The sequence below is a fragment of the Cololabis saira genome, chromosome 7 (assembly GCF_033807715.1).
Source record: "Cololabis saira isolate AMF1-May2022 chromosome 7, fColSai1.1, whole genome shotgun sequence".
Lineage (NCBI taxonomy): Eukaryota > Metazoa > Chordata > Actinopteri > Beloniformes > Belonidae > Cololabis > Cololabis saira.
Window position 1 is genome coordinate 11,193,972 of NC_084593.1, and position 13,506 is coordinate 11,207,477.

Below are 13,506 nucleotides of genomic sequence, written 5' to 3' on the forward strand. Positions count from 1 at the left end.
TTAGTTTTTAAACTATAAAAAGTGGGGGGGACAAAAACATGATTTTGAAAAGTGGGGGGGACATGTCCCCCCTGTCCCCAGTGGAAATTGCGCCCATGACCGTGGCGACGCTAGACGCCAAAAAGTGCGCCCCCACTTCATCTGGTTGATAGTTCCTACTTTCTGCCATAACTTTTGAATGGTGTGATATAAAGAGTCATGGGTGGTGTCATATGACTTGGTTTTGAGTCCTTGAACATAATTGGTGCAAATTAGCCCCGCCGCTTCTTCTGATTGGTCAATATTTGATAGTCCATATTCTCTGCCATAACTTTTGAATGGTTTGACGTAAAGACTCGTAGGTGGTTTCATCGGACTCTGTATTGAGTACTTGATCTTCATTGGCCTTAATTAGCCCCCCGGCCCTTCTTCTCATTGGTCAATATTTGATAGTCCCTATTTTCTACTATAACCTTAGAATGGTTTGACATAGAGAGTCGTGGGTGGTGTCATCGAACTCGGTTTTGAGTATTTGACCTTCATTGGCATGAATTAGCCCCGCCCCTTTTTCTGATTGGTCGATATTTGATAGATCCTATTTTCTGCCATAACTTTTGAATGGTATGACATACAGAGTTATGGGTGGTGTCATCGGACTCGGTTTTGACTCCTTCACCTTAATTGGTGCAAATTAGCCCCGCCCCTTCTTCTGATTGGTCGATATGTGATAATTCTAATTTTTTGCAATAACTTTTTAATGGTTTGACATAAAGACTCGTGGGTGGTGTCATCGGACTCAGTTTTGAGTCCTTGAACATAATTGCTGCAAATTAGCCCCATCCCTTCACCTGATTGGTCGATATCTGATAGTTCCTACTTTCTGCCATAACTTTTGAATTGTTTGGTATAGAGAGTCGTGGCTGGTGTCATCCGCTAAATGTCCAGGCCTGAAGAATCTACATGCAAGTCATACAAGCGCTTCCACTGCAGCACGCCTGAACGTGCACAAGGTGACGAGGGCCCGTTCATCGCTCCTTGCAGCTTTAATTTTTATTGTCATGGAGGACATTTTAGACAAGAAAGAAAAAAAGAAGAAAAAAAATACAGTTCAAGCACTTATTTGCACAACCAGAGTCACAATTCCAGTCATAATAGCCCCTTGAAATACTGTCTGGAGTCACGTCAGCTTTCAAATGTATAAATTCATCATTTGACATCCTTTTGTGAACATTTTCAGCCAAGTGGCTTTTACTATGTAATCACATTCGCAACTTTTTAAAAGAAATAAGTGCTTGTGCAATAGCAAGGGTTTGCTAATGAGCAAAAACAGCAAAGATATGTTTAAAAAAGAAAAAAAACATTCAGAAAGCTTTTCATTGTATTTGATGTTTCATATAATACGTGTGATTATTTAGTCTATTAAAAATTACAAGAGTGCAATATTTTGTTTGTAACTGCACACAAGATGAAAGTTTTCAAGGTTGTTTTTTTTTCAAAATGTAGTTTTCAGAGATAAAATAGAAGCAACATGAAAAGAAAGAGTCAATTCAACTGGCAATTTGTGAGAAATAGTTCTAAAAAAAACCTCCCACATACCACTTCGAACTGCACAACTGTATCCTCTTGACCTGTGCTTTATATTGAGTGCAGATTCCACAGTTTTGAAATTGCCATTTGGTCATTGGTTTTGATAGATGGAGGGAACAACTCGGTACACTGAAAGTAACAAACCATAACTAGAAATGGAAAACTGATAGGTGGAAGAGAATATTTACATCTAAAGAAAATATTTGTCCCCCCGTCCATCTCAACATGGAGAGAACAGCTGCTCCCACAAATGCACAAAATATGTGTTTGCTTTAAAATATTTCTAAAAATCATACCTTTGTCCAAAAACCTGTCATTTCATACTAACTGACCACCTGAAGCTTGTTACTTTGAGCTAATGAAGTAAAAATGCTAGATATCTTTTACATTTGAACAAAACATAATTTAAGTGCTGCAAAGTTTTGGCAGCAAGAACATTCAAAACCAAAGTTTAAGAACACTAATACCAGAAATCGTTGGCTTTCCCCCTTTTTTTTGTCTTCCGTTTCATATGCCCAAAGCTTGCCTTTTTTATTTTATGTCTTCAATCTGTGCTGTGTCTGTACAGATTATGCTCAGCCTAATGCAGTGTGGTCTTGCAAGACATGCAGTTTATCAAGATAAGTATCTGGACTTGATTTAGACCTGCCTAAATGAGGAGGAACATAGGAGTAATAAGACAACCCTGGCCACGGTGACAAGTGTAACAAAAATTTAAATGAACTTTAATCAAAATGTTCAATGAATATTCTAAATGTTGACTTGATTTTGAGTTTTAGAAATTCTGACAAAAGTTATTTTTCTTCTTTATTAAGTGCTACAATCTCACATGTGAGTGCTTAGTTGGTTTTACTCTGAAGGCCAGAGCTCCAGGAGCTGCATGGTGTCCTGCAGTCCCACACTCTGATCCCGTCAGTGTCTGCTGTCTAAATCTGTTTATATACACTAACAGGCCACTTTATTAGGTACACCTTGCTAGTACCGGATTGGACTCCCTTTTTCCTTCGGAACTGCCTTAACCCTTCGTGGCAAAGATTCAACAAGCTACTGGAAACATTCCTCAGAGAGTTTTGTCCATATTGACATGATAGCATCACACAGCTGCTGCAGATTTGTCGGCTGCACATCCATGATGCAAATTTCCCATTCCACCACATCCCAAAGGTGCTCTAGTGGATTGAGATCTGGTGACTGTGGAGGCCGTTTGAGTACAGTGAACTCATTGTCATGTTCAAGAAACCAGTCTGAGATGATTCACGCTTTATGACATGGTGCGTTATCCTGCTGGAAGTAGCATCAGAAGATGGTACACTGTGGTCATGAAGGGATGGACATGGTCAGCAACAATACTCAGGTAGGCTGTGGCGTTGAAACGATGCTCAATAGATACTAATGGGCCCAAAGTGTGCCAAGAAAATATCCCCCACACCATTACACAACCACCACCTGCCTGAACCAGGCAACATTTTTCTAATCTTTTGCTGTCCAGTTTCGGTGAACCTGTGCGAATTGTAGCCTCAGTTTCCTGTTCTTAGCTGACAGGAGTGGCACCCGGTGTGGTCTTCTGCTGCTCTAGAACATCCGCTTCAAGGTTCCACACTTCTGCATACGTCGGTTGTCACGAGTGGTTATTTGAGTTACTGTTGCCTTTCTATCGGCTCGAACCAGTCTGGCCATTTTCCTCTGACCTCTGGCATCAACAAGGCATTTGAGCCCACAGAACTGCCGCTCACTGGATATTTTCTCTTTTTCAGACCACTCTCTGTAAACCCTAGAGACGGTTGCGCGTGAAAATCCCAGGAGATCAGCAGTTCAGACCAGCCCGTCTGGAACCAACAACCATGTCAGGTTCATAGTCATTTAAATCACCTTTCTTCCCCATTCTGATGCTCACATATTCAAAAACTGTCTCATTGCTTCTTCCATCTGCCCATCCAAGATAATGCACATAATCCTGTGGAGGCTTGCAGAGAGCTGGAACCTGGAGAAGCTCTCAAGTGATGCAAGCACAGGCTGCAATTACATAACAGAGCACTGACAAGCAGGATTTTAAGGTAATCATTTAACTGATATGCGACATGTCGATGAAAGACGGAGCCCAGGCAGCAAGAATTACAATTACAATGTAATCCTGGGCTTTGTTGTTTAAGGGTGACAGTGTAAACCAATCCAAAGCCATGCCCCCTCCTTGATCCCATCTGCTACAACTAAAGTAGTTATTATTATAAATTAAAAAAAGACTGAAGTTACAGTATTTACACATTTTAGTCGTAACATCAAACAAGAATGTGCTGGGAATCCAGTTAGAAGTTAAATTGAGCACTTAGATAAGATATGAAACATGAAATAGAAGTGTCAAGTGAGATAAAACGTTGAGTGGGGATCTCATTGACGGACTAAACTTAAATTGATTTGTTCTATAGAATTTTCTTCCAGATAGGAAAACAACAATTTTAACATTTGACAAGCCTCTTTGTCCAGTTATCTGTATTGAAATGGTAATATGTGGGAGGGAGGCATTCGTGAGAAGGTCAGTCTTGAATGTACCTTCAATCTTTTGTTTCCAAAAAGGCAAGGTTGTGAGGAGATAGTAAGCTGCATTGTGAACCAGCATAATAGGTGAATCGATATGGTTAAGGTTTGGTCATGTTGGGCCACAGTTCTATGTGAACATGGGAAGAATTCATTTCAACTTTAGGCCCAGCTCTGAGGCCTTATTCTGAGACCAGCCAAGATTTTCATTTGCAGCCCATCAGTGATAAGAAACAGCCCTCTCATTGGGCATGGACCCCAAACCAAAGGGGGGGGGGGGGTGCACATTTTGCAGCCTCTTCTCTCCTCTTTTGCTTTGCAACGAGTGACCCACAAATGTTCCAAGCCCCAGAAAGCCGAACAAGGGACCATGCCTGCCTCAACGTGAACGCCTTTGGGCCGACCTGGAGCCGAAGGAGGCCAGCTGTTGTGCCCATGCTGCCTCCCTTCATCCACAGGGAGACACGGATAACAGGAGAGAGAGAGAGAGACGCTCTTTATCAGGATCCCCTGCTGAGCGTAACTACCCTTTGTTCACCAACGAACGCTGACCGGCCAGACCAAACCACCTTTTCCTTCACTTACAAAGTTCCACGTAAGAGGCTGTTTTGTGTCTGGCCAGAGAAACTTAGTTAACACAAGTTTAGTTTTACGAGCCAGACCGCTGATCCCATCACAACTGTGTTTATTAGTTTAAGTGTGTTTGTTTATTTTATTGTTTTTCTCTATATTTTATTGTTTTTCTCTATAATGAACAAAGAAATGCCTGCTTTTGAAGAAGAAACCAGATTGAAAAATCTCCTCCAGGCTCGACTACTGTAACGGCCTGCTCATCGGTATCCCCAACAAACACCTCCGGAAACTTCAATTCATTCAGAACTGTGCTGCCCGAACTCTGATGAAAACCAATACAGTATGACCATATCACCCCTTTTCTTCAGAACCTACACTGGCTTCCCATAACCTCAAGAATCCAATTCAAGATTGCCCTCATCACCCACCTCTGCATCTACAGCACTGCCCCCCAATACCTCAAAGACCTCCTGACCCCTCACTCATCCACCCGGAACCTCCGGTCACAAAACACCAACCTCCTCTGTCAGCCCCGCACAAGACTCCATGGGAGACCGAGCCTTCTGCTCCGCTGCCCCCACATCTGGAACTCCCTCCCTGAACAGCTACGTCGACCCCAGTCTGTGGACACCTTTAAAAAGGAGCTTAAAACCTTTTTGTTCAGGAAGGCTTTCCCTGGTCTTTTATAGATGTTTTTATTGTTTTTATGCTTTTTACTTCTGGTCTTTTATGTGTGTTGATTTTATTGCTTTTGTTTATGTTAGCACTTTGAGATTATTTTATGAAAAGTGCTTTACAAAAAAAATGTTGTATTATTATCATTATTATTATTATTATTATTATTAATAAATAATAATATATATAATTAAATTAGAAAAATTATGAACCAGTTAATCAGCCCGGGCTCTCAGGATAGTTGAAACGTTTTTTAATACGTAAAAAAAACCCTCTCTACTGTCCACACAGGACTTCTACCATAGCAATCTGCAAAAACTATATTTCTTTTATGTGTATGTATTTTTTTTGTGACAGTCCACTGACTAGAATCTCTGAATCAGAATCAGAATCAGAAAGAAGTTTATTGCCAAGTAGTATAACACACACAAGGAATTTGTTGTGGTGATTGGTGCAATACAAAAGAACAAATAATATTAAAAGAAAAAATGTACAACTTGTTGGTTTTAATGCGCCGGAGTAATGAGTCTGTACAAAGGTGACCTAGGTCCTAGGATGCGCGTTAATGTGACGTATAAGGTCAGGAGTGGGGTCTTTCCGTTAATGTAACGTAGAGTGGGATGGGGTACAGTCTGCGGTGGACGGGGGAGAGGGGGGTCCGGGGCCTTGTTGACGAGGCCAGCTGCAGTTGGGGAGAAACTGTTTTTATGGCGTGAAGTTTTGGTCCTGATGGACCGCAGCGTCCTGCCAGAGGGAACAGTCTGGAACAGTTTGTTTCCGGGGTGGGAGGGTCTGCCACAATCTTTCCTGCACGCTTCAGGATCCTGGAGGCGTGCAGGTCCTGGAGAGATGGAAGATTGGAAGATTGCAGCCAATCACCTTCTCTGCAGAGCGGATGATACGCTGCAGCCTGCTCCTGTCCTTTACAGTGGCAGCAGCGTACCAGATGGTGATGGAGGAGGTGAGGATGGACTCAATGATGGTGGTGTAGAACTGCACCATCATTTTCTTTGGCAGGTTGATCTTCTTCAGCTGCCGCAAGAAATACATCCTCTACTGTGTTTCTTTCATAAGGGAGGTGATGTTCAGCTTAATGATTCAGCTTAATTATGTTCGTTTTTGTCTTCACCACAGGCATGTTGGGACCGTCGGAAATTGCCACTTCTTGTACTTGAGAATAAATCACCCTGAACTTTGCCCCGTTGTGTCTGCCTGCCATCCCTTACTCATGTTGAGTCTCTGGTCTAGTGCTGAGGTGTTACTGAGGTGTTACACTACCTTCGCCTAAGCCTAGGTGTGACACAAGTATACGTATATTGCTATATAGCACCAAGGGAAAGTAACAATAGGCAAACTATGACTTTTTAATGAATCTTTGTTTAGGTTTGCCTTGTGATTTATTCATTTTCCTTTCTGATCTGTAGATGAAAGCAGGCCAAAGCCGCTCTGCTTACGAAAGGTCCTAACTGTCACGGCTCAGACAGGACAGAGAACCCAAAAGCACAACACCAGGCAGAATCAGAGTCCGTGAGGCTTTAATACTGGTCAAAGACAGGCAGGGGTCAAACCGGGCAGACAGGCAGATCAGGCAAACAAGTCCAAAGGGGCAGGCAAAAATCCAAAACCGGGAGTCATGCAGGGTTACAGGCAGGCAGGCAGGCAGGCAGGAACAGGACAGAAATCAGGAACGCTGGAAAGCGAGTCAAAAGCACACAACAATCTGGCAAACTAGAAGGTGGAAATGGGCCGGTATATGAGGGGAACTGCTGATGAGGGAAACCAGGTGTGGAGCAGGGTGGGGAAGCACAGGTGAAGGGAATGAGTGGATTTCTGGCTGATTAGGGTGGCAGGATCTGGAAAGACAGGGGAGTGAGTTAAACAGTAAAAAAAACCTATCCTGCACTGTGAAACTGTGACACTAACAAAGAAAGCTCAGGGTCTTTAGTAATGACTGGAGGTTGTTCCATAAAAACATTTCCACAATGGCATGTGGTTCACAGCTAATGTTCAGTTTTATATAAAGCGCTTTGTGTTGCATTTTTTACTTGCATGAAAAGCGCTATACAAATAAAGATTGATTTGAATTGATTCAAACTCTGTGCATTCATATAACATTACAAAAATGCTAAAATGAGCCGGCCTTGTTTCAAAATCTGACAGCATTTCCAGAGGTTTTAATCAAATGTTGAAAATACAGGGTACATATAAAGACAATCAAATTTTCTTATCTTGAGACCATATATATGGTTGTTTGAAAGCAATACCAACTCAAAAGCTCTGCCATAACATAACTCTGTCACTTTGTTTGAGGAAACTTCATTCTGAAAATATGTAATTCAGTGGGAGACAGTCAAATGTGAACTGGCCAAGGTTGTTCAAACACCAAAATGTAGATGAAGATGCCGATGTTATGTTCCGACTAGATAGCAGGTAACAGACTAGTCATAAATCACATTGTAATTCATCCTCTATATTTGTGTGATTATTATATATGGGCAATATATCACCAATGTTTACAAGTTTATTTTTGTAAATGGTTCAGGTATTACAGTTGTACAATTGATCTTGTATTCCTGAACAAATGAAACTCAGAATTTTCAACTTCCAACTGGGAGAAATCTAATAAATTGCTGAAAAGAAGACATTTTTCTTGGTTAGGAATTCATACAAGGATTATGAATCTCAAATTGGGACTTTTCATTCAGATTGCATAGCTAGTCACATAAACTCAACCCATATTATCGACCTATTAAAACATTGAAGTGATACTAGTGCAGCATTTAAGCCCATTGTTTTATGTCAAATATGTATGTGCTGATAACGTTTGGTTACTTTGTAACCTTGGTTCTCTGAGTGAGAGACTATCTCTCCACTCCGTTACATATTCCATATGTACGGGGATTGATCCCCCTGCTGTCAAGGTACGTGGATATTTCTTTAAGACACACCGGCTTGCCCGGCCACGCCCTAGGTTTACCTATAAAGCACCTGTGCTGGCGTGTAATCAGTGATAGTTTGATCGAAACATGTCTCCGAGCGGCCTGAAGAGCTGGAGAGATAGTTTCTCACTCAGAGAACCAAGGTTACAAAGTAACCAAACGTTCTCTATCGTATCGAGACTATCTCTCCACTCCGTTACATATTCCATATGTACGGGGAACTCTTTAAGACACCCCGTGAGGAGACGGTGCGGCTCACAGCCCAGTACACCAAAGTGACATCTCCTATTCTTCCACACTGTCTACATACCAGTCAGGACAAGGCCCCGCAAGACGCAAAGGCCAAGCCTGAGAGACAGACGGGCTGCTCAGGACAGTCTGCAAGTCGCAAGACTGACCAAAAGAAACCAAACAAAAGACAAGAACGGAGCGGCCGCTCCGATCAGCCCGCAAGGCGCCAAGCCGACCGAAGGAGACAACAAAGGATCTAACCAAAAGAAACAAAAAAGGTAGCCAGCTACCGTTGAGTCACACCCAGCACCCGTTCACCAAAGGAGGGGCTGGCAGCAACATTCAGACGGTAAAACCGTGAAAACGTGGACGAGATGACCATGTGGCTGCTGCACAGATGGTAGCAGGAGAGGCCCCTCGCCACAAGGCCCATGAGGTGGCCACGCCACGTGTCGAGTGCGCCCGAACCCCGGACGGGACAGGCACACCGGAGAGCACATAAGCCTTCCGAATAGTGTCCACAATCCAGTGGGACAGTCGAGACTTTGATAATGGCCCGCCAAGACAGCTCGAGTTGAAGCAAACAAAGAGCTGATCGGTCTTCCTGATGGCCTGCGTGCGCCGTATGTACTCCGTCAGGGCCCTGACAGGGCATAGCACGGGCAGGAGCTGCTCATTCGACTGTCCGACCTCAGAAGAGGACAGTGACCGCAGCTCGACTGTCTGGGACAGATGAAACTCAGACAGAACTTTAGGCAGAAAGGCTGGACTGGGGCGGAGGACAACCCCCGAGCCATCCGGCAGGAACCTGCAGCAGTCACTGTGAACAGACAGTGCATGGAGCTCACTCACCCTCCTGGCAGAAGTCACAGCCAGCAGAAACGCGGTCTTAAACGAGAGCCATTGCAAATCAGCAACCCCAAGGGGCTCAAAGGGGGAATGCTGAAGTGCACCAAGGACGATATCCAAGTCCCAAGGAGGGACAGAAGGTCCAGTCCGACGAATCGCAAGCCTCTGGGCACCCTTAAGGAATCGGGAAATCAGGGAGCAGCCATCGGGAGACAAAGCATGCTCACCGACACGAACTGCCTTGACAGCTGCTACCATACCTCGTAGGGTGGCAGCAGACTTCCCAGCCTCCAATTGAGACTGTAAAAACGACAGGATGCCCCGGGCATTGGCCGAATAGGGATCCATCCGGTGCACCCCACACCAAGTGGTAAACACCCCCCATCGGTATGAGTAGGCAGCCCTAGTGGAAGGTGCCCGGCCCGCTTGCACAGTCTTCACCACAGACTCTGGCAAGCCTAAAGCCAGGAGCCCGTCCCTCTCAGGGGCCAGGCCGCCAGTCTGAGCCCCGCTGGGAAGGGGTGGAACAGGGCTCCGCTCGCCTGGGACAGCAGGTCTCGCCGAAGCGGGAGAACCCATGGCGTGCCGTCCAGGAGATGTGGGATTGCAGAGAACCACAGCATGTGGGGCCAAAGAGGAGCCACCAGAATCACCCTCGCCCCCTCCACCCGAATCCTGTAAAGGAGAGGCTGGAGGAGAGTGAACGGAGGGAAGGCGTAGAGGAGGCCCCGAGGCCACGGGTGCGCCAGCGCATCCCACCCCAAGGGAGGATCGTCGTTCTTCAGGGAAAATAACAGGCGACAATGCGTCGACTCCCTGGAGGCAAACAGGTCGACGTCCGCCCTGCCGAAACGACGCCAGATTTCCTCGACCACCTGAGGATGGAGTCTCCACTCCCCCGTTGTCGGCCCTCCTCTCGACATGAGGTCCGCTGCTGTGTTCAATGGTCCCGGCACGTGCACAGCCCTGAGCGAACAGAAGAGGGGGTGAGCCCACTGCCACAGCGTGGTTGCCAGCTTGCATAGGACAGGGGAGCCCAGACCCCCCTGTCTGTTGATGTAGGCTGCTGCTACTGTGCTGTCGGTCCTGACAATGACATGGTGACCCCTCAGTCTTGGCAGGAACTGTCTGAGTGCCAAGAGGACAGCTTTCAGCTCCAGGACGTTTATGTGCTGGGACATCCAGCGACCGCTCCAGCGGTTGTTGACCCCGCAGCCTTCGTGGACAGCGCCCCAGCCTATTAAGGATGCGTCTGTGAATACCAGTTGGCGATACACCACCGGCCCCAGAGCACTCCCGTTCGCCAGATTGGCCGGATGCCTCCACCAGGAGAGGGCCCTGTGGAGCCTCCGAGAAACCACAACCGTGATCCGGCGGGACATCTGAGGGCACAGACCCAGGCCCAGCAGGCACCGCTGGACGGGTCGCATATACAGGAGGGCAAGAGGGACCACCTGCACCATGGCTGCCATCAGGCCCATGAGACGGAGGCAGAGTCCCCAGCTGACCCGAGAGCGCAGCTGAAAGTGGCCGAGGCAGGCCGAGAAGGCCTGCTGCCTCTCCTGGGTCAGCGTGATAACCGCCCTCCTGGAGTCCAGAACCGTACCCAGGAAGGTTGTACCCGGAAAGGCTGGAGCTTGCTCTTCCTGTAATTCAGGCGCAGACCCAGGGCCTGAATGTGCTCCAGGAGCAGGGCCACATGGTGGTGGCAGAGCTCCTCCGAGGCCGCACAGACCAGCCAATCGTCGAGGTAATTGAGGATGCGGAGCCCCTGCAACCTCAGGGGCGCGAGGACCGCATCCATGCATCGGGTAAATGTCCGGGGAGCCAGGGATATGCCGAAAGGCAGGACCTGAAACTCGTACCGTCTGCCCTCGAAGCCGAACCTCAGAAACCGCCAGTGCCCCGGCCAGATGGGTATCTGGAAGTACGCATCTTTGAGGTCCACAGTGGCAAACCAGTCCCCCATGGTAACGGCCTGCCGCACCCGTCCACATCCTGAACGTCAGGGGCCGCAGATATTTGTTGAGCACCCTGAGGTCCAGAATCGGGCGAAGTCCCCCATCCCGCTTGGGGACCAAGAAGTAGCGGGAGAAAAACCCAGCCCGGTGGTCCCCGCACTTCACCTCCCTTATGGCGTGTTTTTCCAGGAGGGAGGACAACTCCTCCCGCAGCACCTCTGCATGTTGACGGTTGGTCACAGTAGTGAAGGTGGCCAACCTCGCCAAAGGGGGTCTGCGTGAAAATTGTAAGCGGTAGCCATGGGTCATGGTGGAAACCACCCATGGGTCCGCCCCCAAAACCGCCCACGCGTCCCTGTAACGGTCCGTCGACAGGGGCAGCTGGCAGGCCGGGGTCTTGGCATAGTCAGGAGGGGGGTGGGCGCTTGGAGGACCCCTGAGCCGGACCCCCCCTCCACCCCCGATGGCGGGAGTTACGCCGACGAAAAGCCTCCAGCTGGGGCCTGAGGTCCCCCGTACCCCATGTCGGGGCCTCTAGTGGACGGACGGCTCTTCTCGGCCGCCTGGAGCCCCTGGGGCGCCTGGAGAAGCCCGACACCTCTTGTGCGGTGCAGTGATTGTCCCGTGCCTGCTGCAGTAGCTGAGCTGCATTCGAACCGAACATGGCCGAAGGTTCCACCGGCAACCTAACCAAACAGTCCCGATCCCTTTGCTGGAGCTGAGACTGGGACAGCCATAAGTGGCGTCTAGCAACCCAAAAGGAAGCTAAGGCTCTGCCTGTAGCCACCGCCTGCTCCTTCATGATCGAAGAGAGGACTGAGGAAGCGGTCCAAAGCTCACCCGCAATATCAGAACCCCCGGGACCCCCCTGCACTGTCTTGGACAGGTCACGAAGGTAGAGGGACATGATAGCCCCTGTATTCGTCAGACGGGTCTGGGTAGCCATAGCTCTGTGCAGCTTGGCCAGCAGGTCATCCATGAGTCTACAATTCCTGCTGGGACAGGTGGCTTTGCCGAGAATGGAGTCGGAGGGAGAAACGAGTGGAGAGAGAGCCGGATCCATCTGAGGGAGCGGCCCGCAGGCAACACGCTCCCTGTCAGTCATGTCCGAAAACCTGCGACATGATGCGGACCACCTGTGTGCGGCTGCTGGTGAAGCAAACTGACTGCACACCAGTTCCTCGAAGTCCGGTAGGAGGGGCACCCGTACCGGTACGGGGCGGACCTCCCCGACCTCCGCAAACCGAGAGGTGGGCGCCGTAAGGTCGTCAGGGGAGGCCACACCCAGAGCCCTGGCCGCCCTGCCAATAACCTCATTGAAATGTGGCGTCGAAGAGCTTCCATCTTCTGCGCCGACCCCACTTTGCCCACAAGACAGGTCATCATTGTCGTCAGAAAAGACTGTCTCCACGTCGACCTCGTCTTCCACCTCCTCCAACCCCAGAGGGGGGGGGGGGGGGGGGGGGGGGGGGTCAACGCAAGGCCAGCCCACTGTTGTAGGCATAGGGGGAGGCAGAGTGCCCTGCCAGGGTCTCGAACACTCCCCCTGCCCTCGTGTGGCTTCAGCCCTCGACTTCCCAACTTTCCGTTTGGGCATCTCCGAAAGAGGGGAACCTGCCCGCTTCCCGGAGAAATATCTACAACGGTACGTGCAGAAAAAATAAAACAATTCATGCACGACTGTGGGCTTTCTCTGGCCAAAAAAGCGTGCTGAGGTCCCAAACATTCAATACACTCATCGTGACCATCCTCCAGAGGCATGGAAACCTCACAGCCCATGCAAGAGCTTCGTCCCTGCTGGGCCGCCATGATTGCGCAATCACTCCGCTCCTTCGCAGGGGGCGGGGCCGACAGCGCCTGGAGCGTCACTGATTGTTTACACCGGCTCAGGTACACGACAAGCCTGCGCCAATATGGGAGGCTTTGCTTTTTTTCCTGATAGCCTATTTCCTTCTTTTCGCCTCTTTCTTTGCACTTATAACAAAAAGAGAGGAGAGGACGTCCGCTGTCAGCCGACCCGGACTCAGCCGGCGCTTAACACGGACTAACGCTCTCACACCGGCGTCTCCTCACGTGTCAGAGGCAGACGGGTGCCGCACGACTGGCCCTTAACCAGCACGGATCCAAACCGAGCGCGTCAGCCCACGAGACCATGGACAATACGCCGGAAGGTACCGGAG

At 48.5% G+C, this 13,506-nt stretch overlaps 1 pseudogene; it reads right to left on the reverse strand.

Moving 5' to 3' along the window:
• Positions 1-9,823: 9,823 nt before the first annotated feature.
• Positions 9,824-13,135, reverse strand: LOC133447769 (uncharacterized; annotated as a pseudogene).
• Positions 13,136-13,506: the final 371 nt, after the last annotated feature.